General features: G+C 44.0%; 1 pseudogene; it reads right to left on the reverse strand.

Moving 5' to 3' along the window:
- Window positions 1-1,923: 1,923 nt before the first annotated feature.
- Window positions 1,924-9,486, reverse strand: LOC102485940 (death domain-containing membrane protein NRADD pseudogene; annotated as a pseudogene).
- Window positions 9,487-9,733: the final 247 nt, after the last annotated feature.

The raw sequence follows: 9,733 nt of genomic DNA on the forward strand, positions 1-9,733 counted from the left end.
AGTGTACATGCCCAATAGCAAATTAAAATAATAATAAATAAAATTAAATAAATAATTTTTTTTTTTTTAAAAAGAGGAGATTCTACTATCCACTACAACACGGATGGACCTAGAGGACCTTACACCAAGTGGAATAAGGTAGATACAGAAAGAAAAATAATGCATGATCTCACTTATATGTGAAATCTAAAAAAAAGGATAAAATGTAACAAAAATGTAGGATGAACAAGACAAAAGATCTAATGCACTACTTGAGGACTATGCTTTGTGGTGTATCATAGTTAGGCTTTTTGCTAAATGAATAGATTATAGCTGATCTTTACAAACGGGGAAAAATAGATAGCTGTAAAATATTGCAATGAGTATGTACATTTTTTTCCATGATAGTAACCTTTTATTGTATATGATTATATGTGGTTTTAAGTATATATACTTAAATATATCTTAAAGCATCATATTGAATATCTTGAATATATACAATAACATTTATTCAAAAAATTTTAAATGGAAAGGGAACTGTATTCCAATTTTTCATTTAAAAAGCAAAACTTCAGAGAGATTAGATGGTTGAAACCCGGTCACATAGCAAATGGATGCAGGAGCCCAGAGTCAGACAGGGTTAGGTGTCTCCACAGAAACCAAGTTTAGCTATATTGTAAAGAATCTGTTCCTCCCAACAGCCTATAAACATTTTGCATGTCCCAAGCTTCACATTATGTTTGGATTCCTAATTTCACACCTGGCATGGAGTAGCTGCTAAACACATGTTTCCGGATGACAACATGAAGGAAGAAATGTTGCCTTTGAAATCTTCCATTGGGGTGTTTCGGACTTTATGCACGACTTCTCTTTTGCAACTGTTTGGAGTCATGGCACAAAGTTTAGAGGTGGACAAGCTTCCCCTGCCACCCCTAGGCAGGCAGCTAGATACCTGCCTGCTTGTCACAGGTTCATTACTTGGGAGATGTGGCCAGGCAGGTATGTAATTGTCTGCTGTCTTTCCTCCTCCCTTCCCCTGGGACTCACCAACTCCGGCCTTTCCCCATAGTCTTAGAGATATTTTTATATGCGCTCCACAGAGCAGGTGTCTCTGACTGGTTTTCCAACTTCTGTGGCAATGTCTTTCACCCGAACAGTCAATTACATTGCTGATGTCCCTTGACTTTAAGTATGGGGGAAGGGAAAAGGTGAATCAAAGCTGAATCAATGTAAGGGGGGAATTCTGCCTCAGACATCACGCTCTCCCTCCCCTTCACCCCCTCGGACTCCCTCTCCCCACTGTCAACATCGATGTCTGTCAGCTGGGTGGCCAGACACTTGAACAGACTTTGCCAATTAGAGAAGTCACACCTCTTGGTTGGCAGGCACATGCTCTTGTGCCTGGGCCCCCAGCAGGGAGCCATATGGCTTTCAGGCAAAAGATCTGCCAGGGAGGAACAAGGGAGTACCCCTGAGAACAGCTAGCGCCATGTGGGAGGCCTCCTCCAAAAGCTTCTCCCAGGTAAAGACGTGATGAGCTGTCGTCTGATGTGGGTTTAATTTGGAGCTATTGTTGCTCTACTCCAAATGATCTTGTTTCCTTCAGGGGAAGGTTTCACTGAATTTGTCTTGGCAACATGAAAACCCTTCTGTGTTCTTTTGTTCTTTATTACTTCTCCCTGCCCCCTGAGTTCTGCCTTTTGTATGGGGGGAATCTAACAGGGGAAATAACAGCAGTTACTCCTTACCATTGTGAAGAGCTCCGGAAGCCCCCTGTCATCAGGGTATGGTACATGTCCCAGGGTAACTCGGGAGGAAGGCACGGTGTGGTGTTCCGCATTTTAGAGATAAAAACAGTTCCAGGAGGACCCAGTGACTGGTCCTCCACATGCAGGAGAGGGGAAAAAGAAAGCTGGGTTGAGAAGATAGATTTTAATCCAGGTCCTACGCAGACTGGCTGGAGGTCCTGTATCTCCCAGTTACCTTTTTGGCATCAACTTTCTCATCTCGATTCAAGAGATTTCTGAGTCTTGCTGGGCTCCAAGAATCTTTATTTCCAAGGTTATATGTGTCCTAAATACAATGAGACCACCCTGTGGACATGTCCTGCCACATAAATTGATCCTTACGTGAATTCATTTTTTCTTTCTTTATTTTAAGGATGGAAAATTTCAAACACACACAGAAGTAGAGCAAATAGTATAATGAGTCCCTACCTGCCAGCCACTGATTCCAACACTGATCAAGCTTTTGCCTATCTTGATTTCATTAGCTTAAAAAAAAATATTCACAGTATTTTAAAGTAGAACCCAGGTGTCCTGTTGTTTCACTAATACAGACTTTAGTATATACCTCTAAAATTTGCTAGAGGGCATGCATGCTCGCAGGGGAGAGAGAGAGAGAGAGAGAGAGAGAGAGAGAAAGGACCCCCATGGGAGAGGTCATGCCGAAACCCCTTCTCCTCCATTTCTCCTTTTGGGAACTTGGGTGATGCACACATAGCCAGTGTGTTTTTCAGGCCTCCAGCTGTAAGATTTGAACATGCAGTAGGCCATGTGAGATTCAGCCACTAACCACCAGGCCACCAGCTAGTCTCAGATTTTTTTTTTTTTAAAACATAAGCACCATGCCAATATCACACTTACATAATTAATTATCACCCTTAGTAGTATCTCTTGACAATATTATATTCAACTATTTTTTTTAATCATCTCAAGGATGTCTTTTTAGTCAGTTCATTTCAATCAGGATGCAAACAAGGTCCGAAAACTGAATTTGGTTATGCATCTTTTTTTTTAGAGGTTTTTGCTATAGGGCATGAGAAAGACAGAGAGACAGAAAGCGAGAAATCACCTCCCCCCAGGAGGGATGGCCACTGCACACATAGCCAGTGTGTTTTTCAGGCCTCCAGCTGTAAGATTTGAACATGCAGTAGGCCATGTGAGATTCAGCCACTAACCACCAGGCCACCAGCTAGTCTCAGATTTTTTTTTTTTTAAAACATAAGCACCATGCCAATATCACACTTACATAATTAATTATCACCCTTAGTAGTATCTCTTGACAATATTATATTCAACTATTTTTTTTAATCATCTCAAGGATGTCTTTTTAGTCAGTTCATTTCAATCAGGATGCAAACAAGGTCCGAAAACTGAATTTGGTTATGCATCTTTTTTTTTAGAGGTTTTTGCTATAGGGCATGAGAAAGACAGAGAGACAGAAAGCGAGAAATCACCTCCCCCCAGGAGGGATGGCCACGCTGCAATCCCTTCTCCATTCTCCTCTTGGGATCTTGGACACGTACGCACACGCACCTGGTGTGAGTTTAAGCTACTGGGTCCAGGACTCGAACCATAGTCGACTACATGTGAGTCCAACCATTACGCCAACTGCTGGTCCCATGCATCTTCTGTCTCTCATTTCCTCTCTTCCTCTTTTTTCTTTATGCTAATATGTGTGGGAGAAAAGCCATTTGTCCTGGAGAATGTTCCATATTCTGGATATAGCTAATTGCTTCCCCATGCTGTTGTTTAACTTGGACCTCTGTGCTCTGTGTTTCCTGTAAATGGGTAGGTAGCTCCAGGAGCTGAATCAGATCCAAGCTCAACTCTTTAACTTCTAGGTGGTGCTGTGCACATAAGGGTGGTTGGCTATTTTTAGTGATTCCGAGACTGAGACTGATGAGAAGGTTCGGATAGCATCAGAGCAACCCCTCCAATATAAATGAACTCATTTTTATTTGCATTTTTATTTAGCCTATTTACCAGGGGACTGCATGGAAAATAGAATTCAAGTACGAGTTTATTTTGATGCAAAAAAAGTTGAAATCCATGCATAGTTTTTAATAATGTGCATTTTCTGTGAACTTTATGAAGAACCCTTATGTTGGGAACCAGCAGTTAGCATAATGGCTATGTCGCTGGACTCCCACGTAGTCGACCGCAGTTCGTGTCCAGGACCCGGTGGCTTAAAACTCACGTCAGGCGTGTGTGCATGTGTGCCCAAGATCCCGAGAGGAGAATGGAGGAGAAGAGATTGTGGCGTGGCCATCCCCCCTGGGGGGTGATTTCTCGCTTTCTGTCTCTATGTCTCTCTCTGTCTGTCTGGCGAGCGCACGCGCCCTATAGCAAAAAACCTCTCCAAAAAAAAAAAAAAAAAAAAAAGAACCCTTTAACAGATCCACCAAGTTTTAAAAAATATATCTGTCTTTATCTTATTCTCTTTCATCTTTTTTAGCCTTTTCTAGTTTCTCCTGGCAGATATTAATTTTCTTCCTCTCTCATCACTAAAATATTAAAGAAAAATGAGAAGCAGTATACATTTTAAAGAACCGCAAACATTTATCCAGAGGTTTGAGTTGGTGTAAGGACAATCTGCTACTCATTACAACAGTTATTGATACAAATGAATTTTGTGTTGCCGTTAAGCCGCTCAACTGAAATTCTTAAAAGTAATTGAGAATTTATGCTTGGGTAAATTATGTAAATACAGGGTCTGGGAGAAAACGATAGCTAGCATTCTCGGGAATGTAGCTAAGAATTTTTTTCACCCAGTTAAAAGTATTCTGACATCCCTTTGCTCAACACACAAGCTTCTGTTTTAATTTCCCTTCCACTCTAAAGAATGTCCCTGTCACTCTCCCTGGAGGCGGGTAGGGTCACTGGGTAGGGGGACTGTGTCACCGGGAGACATTGCTGGTTTCTCCTATAGTGGGGTTACACTTTGTGAGGAGCACAACACGGAGTCTGAGTTGCAGCTCTTATGTGTGCATCGTCATTATATTAATTTAGCTCAGGGACACTGTTAAACAATACAGGCTGCATATGGTGATTATTTAAAAAGAAGTAGGGACCTGTCAGAATTATTCCCAGTTCTTTGTAATTACAGTGGGTCGTATATGCATTCATGTACATTCACACCCGTATAGAAATGCCCCATGCTTTTTAAAGGAAGTCCTATTACAGTAGTAGATAGCTGAAGTCGGCTTTTAAAATATAACACTGTCCTTTGTGTTATAGCCTGCCAAACTGGTTCCCTAGCTATCTACCTTTCTTGCTTCTCTTCTTCCTCCTTTGCTATCAAGGCCTGACTCTGTCTTGTACAACTAGAGTGTGACTTTGTGTGGAGCGTTGGTCCCCTCTTCCTTCCAAAGAGGTTAATGATAACTACTTGGGGATTAACAGTAGCATTAAGCAGATGGAGAAGCGTTGAAGCTCTGGTAAACTGGCTTGCTCTGTATATGTGAATGGTGTTTCTCTTGCGTCTTACTCTGCCAAAATAGAGGAGCTAAAAACCACTTGGGAGCATGCCTTTGCCAGGATGCAGTGTAGACTCTTCAAAGAGCTTACATGGTCGCAGAATGCAACCACTCTTCTCTCTCTGGCCCCTCCCTCCCACCCTGGCCTCTCTTTCCCCCAAGCTCCAGACCCGTGTTATGCTTTCTGATCCCGCCATTGCATATGCTGCTTCCTTAACCTATCAATAGATCCTTATCCTTTATCTTCTCTTCACTCAGTTAATGCAACCTCACCCTCATGCTTCTGTTACTGCTTTGTCTAGGAAGCTTTCCCTAATCGCCAAAGGTACCATCATGGGGCACTTATCCTCTCTGTAATTCTTTTACTTGTTTTTCTCCCATTAAAGTGAATTTTTTAAGGGCAAGAATTACTGCTAAGACATTTGTCTTCATAGTTCAATTTCTGAACTCAGTATGTGACACATGGTGCTCAGTTTTATTTGCTGCACTAGATGAATGAATGAAGCACTAAGGATGAATGAAGCACTAAGGTCAACCCTACTCTGTGAGAACAAATTGACATCATCTTTCTCCAGTTTATTGTTTTCTTTTAAATTTAATTAATTAATTAATTAATTTTAATTTGACCAAAGAGGGACTGAATAAGAGAGAGTGAGAGAGAGGGAAAGCAAGAAAGCAAGTTGCCAGGTCCAGGACTAGAACTGCAGTCGGCCATGTGAGAGTCTGGTACCTTCGACCACCATGCCACCTGCTGACCCTCTCCAGCTCATTTTTTATACCTTAGGATGATCACCTCATTGTGCCCAGCCTTGTTCTCCATAGTATACAATGGAGCACTTACTATATATATAGTCTCATTCTCTAATTTGTGTGTGCATCTTGATGTTATTCTGAGTCTTAGTATCTGTTGCTATACAATGAATTATCCTAAAATGTAGCAACTTCAAGCAACAACGAATGTTATCACACACAGTTTCCAGGGGGAGAAATCAATGAGCGGCCATGCTGGGTGTGTGTGGCCCAAGATCTCTCAGGAAGTTGCAGTCCAGAATGTCAGCCCGGGCTGCTATTATCTGAAGGTTTGACTGGGGCTGGAGGATCTACTCTGAGGACAGCTTATGTACATGACGATTGGCTAGAGGCTTCAGCTTCTTACCTTACAGACTTTTCCACAGGGCTTTGCAGATGTCCCCACAACACAGCACGACATAGCAGCTGGCTTTCCCCAGAGTGATCCAGAGAGAGAAAACAGGAAGCCTCAGTGCCTTTCGTGACCTAGTCTTCAAAATCTCATTCCATCACTCCAGCTTTTTTGTTGGAAACAGGTCACTGTTCTAAGTGCTTGGCTTGTACTACCTCATTTGATCTCCATGACATGCTCAAAGACCGGCTCACTGGGACCAGCAGTTAGTGTAATGGCTATGTCGCTGGACTCCCATGTAATCGACCGCGGTTCACGTCCCGGACCCAGTGGCTTAAAACTCACGCTGGGCACGTGTGCGTGCCCAAGATCCTGAGAGGAGAACGGAGGAAAAGGGATTGTGGTGTGGCCATCCCCCCTGGGGTGCTGATTTCTTGCTGTCTATCTCTTTGTCTCTCTCTGTCTGTCTGGTGAGCGCACACACCCTATAGCAAAATCTCCCCCCAAAAAGAGAAAGACTGGCTCATGTTCAGATGATAAAATAGATTGCAGGCTAGATTTTTCTACAGTCTCTCAAAAAAGGCCTAGAACCCAATTATGACTGTGCCTTTGAACTTAGCACTGTTCCCACAATGAAGAAATGACGCCTGAAAGAGAGGTTTATGCAGTAGGAGAATTTGGGCCTGTCTGTGTGTGTCTATTTTTCTGCACATAAATACAAGTGTGTGATAACTTATTGGGTGAAAAATCATAGGTCATATGCCTCTTAACATCTGTAAAAACACAGAGAAAAAACCATCCACAAACTTTAATTCATAAATTCCCTTTTAAATTTACTTGGGAACTTATCCAAAGAAACCTAGAAGAAATGACCTTTGTCTTTTCTACTTTATCAAGACAACTGTATCATCTACTGAAGGGCTAAATTTGACAGTTTCTGGATCCTATTCTTTGCCATCCCATTGAGATACTTATTTTATGAGATATATAGTACCTTCCATATATTAAGTATTGTCATGCCTTTATTAACTTTATTAGCTCTTTATTAAATACCTTAATCTTCATAACAGGCCTATGAGGAGGCATGAGTTCTCATTTTATTGGTGAGAAACTAAACTGCAGAAAGGTTAAGTATTTTGCTTAGGTCACTGGGCTAGGGAAGAACAGAAGCAGGATTTGAACTCAGGTAGCCTGACTCTAGGACCCATTGCTTAACATCTCCCTAGGTCACCTCTCCCATCTGTTCAGGTCAAAAAATCCAAGTCTGGGGAACCAGCAGTTAGCCTAATGGCTATGTCACTGGACTCCCACATAGTTGACCACGGTTCGAGTCCTGGACCTGGTGACTGAAACTCACGCCGGGCGCATGTGCATGCATGCCCAAGATCCCGAGAGGAGAACGGAGGAGAAGGGATTGCGGCATGACCATCCCCCCTGGGGGGTGATTTCTTGCTTTCTATCTCTCTGTCTCTCTCTGTCTGTCTGGCAAGCACACGCACCCTATAATAAAAACTTCTCCAAAAAAAAAAAAAAGTGAAAAAAAAGAAAAAACCCAAGTCTGCAACTCTGCAGTATATTGGAATTCATGGATAAATTGAGCCATGGCATTGCAGTGCTTTTGTTGGAGACATGGGTAGACTTCTACATGGGTAGACTCTCATCTTCTTCAGTAAATGTGTGTGTGCCAGTGCTCAGCAAACACTCAGCATTGCGGAAGGGACTGGGCTTTGTCCTAGCCAGTAATAGGCTCATCTGTCACTGGGCTCCACTCAGATGCAGGCTCTCTGCCTTAAACATGAATCCCTTTATTCAGCTTTGGTCTGCCAGCCAGTCAGCCAGTGTCTTGTGCTTCTTCTAAGTAATAATGACCACGTAGCATCCTTAGAAGGGCTGATGGAAGTCATGTTCAATAGTGGTAATGATCATCTCCCTCTTCCCCTCTCACACCTTGCTCCTCAATTATTTGGTATTGAAAAACTTTCACATTTAAAGAGGAGATATTATGACCTGCATCTCTCCCTGATCATTGGCTGTTACAGCAAGAGGGGACTGATTCCCCGAGGTACGCCCCAAGGTTCACATTCCCAGAACTCTAGTCCATAGGTATTTTGTCATTTTACACATACTCTTCCATCCACCAGGTCAATAGGATTGCTTTCTTTTCTTTTCTTTTTCTTTTCTCTTTTCTTTCTTTCTTTTTCTTTCTCCTTCCTTCCTTCCTTCCTTTCTCTCTCTCTTTCTCCCTCTTTCTTTCTTTTCTCTCCCTCATTCTCTCTCTCTCTCTCTCTTTCTTTCTTTCTTTTTCTTGTCCAGGGTGACCTTTAATTGTGATACTAAAGTAACAAAGGCAGCTGAGGCAATGGAGTGGGGACCAAGGGTAAGATCATTCCTCACCGCCAGGTCCCCAAGATCCTAGGCCTTGTACCAGAGCAGAGGCCAAGGAAGTGAGTGGTGCCTGGATCTTATTTCCCTGGAAAACAGCAATGCCACAAGCGGGAGGAAGATAAGGAGGTGGGGTGGTGAGGAGCACCAGAGAAGCCCAGGTTGGGGATACTACTCACTCATACCACAGAGCAGCCTCCAGCTGGGGGACCCCGGGCCTGAATCACATCTTCCCGGCCCATGGCCATCAGTGCCTCCACTAGCATCCTGAGGGTGGCCCTGCTGCCTTCGTGGATGGCCCAGTCCTTCAGCAGGGTGGATGCTGGCACCTGGCCCCAGGCTATGGTCTCCACAGTCTCAGCCTGGTAGCCCAGGTGGCCTGCCAGGTCCTGCCAGCCCTTGTTGGATCTGGACACCTCCACTTCCTCGTGCTGCAGCCAAGGGAGATGAAGGTACAGGCAGCAACTGAATCAGGATGTGGCCTCTGGCTTGGGGTGTGTGGTGCCAGGCTGCTGGGCAAGTCCAGGAAGACACTGCTGTCCCTTGCAGGTGGTCCCTGTCAAAGCCCCCAACTCTGCAGTCCAGCTTTGGCCAGCTGCTGTCTTTGTTTATGTGAGCGCTGGCACTTGAGGGCCACATAGACAAGCAGACTAAGGACCAAAGTGGCCAAGAGGGCACAGCAGACAGGGATGATGCTGCCCGAAGCCCCTGGAGGCTCAGGGGGAAGGGAGGGGAGGTATCGGGGTCAGGGCTCACCCTACTTCTGTTCAGACACTTTCTCTGGCTCCATCCTGTCCTCTCAAAGTCTTAATCATGAAGCCCATGCCCTTGCTGTGGCTGGAGTTAAGCAGGGCTCTGTCTTCCTTGGAGATTGCTCCCTGGGGCTGTTTCCTGGAAAAGCTGTTTGGGTCCAGAAGGAGCTGTGGTCACAGCCCCTCTGTGGGTGCCAGGATTCGCACTGCCGGCAGGCT

Source organism: Tupaia chinensis, unplaced genomic scaffold (assembly GCF_000334495.1).
Source record: "Tupaia chinensis unplaced genomic scaffold, TupChi_1.0 Scaffold000527_1, whole genome shotgun sequence".
NCBI classification, from domain to species: domain Eukaryota; kingdom Metazoa; phylum Chordata; class Mammalia; order Scandentia; family Tupaiidae; genus Tupaia; species Tupaia belangeri.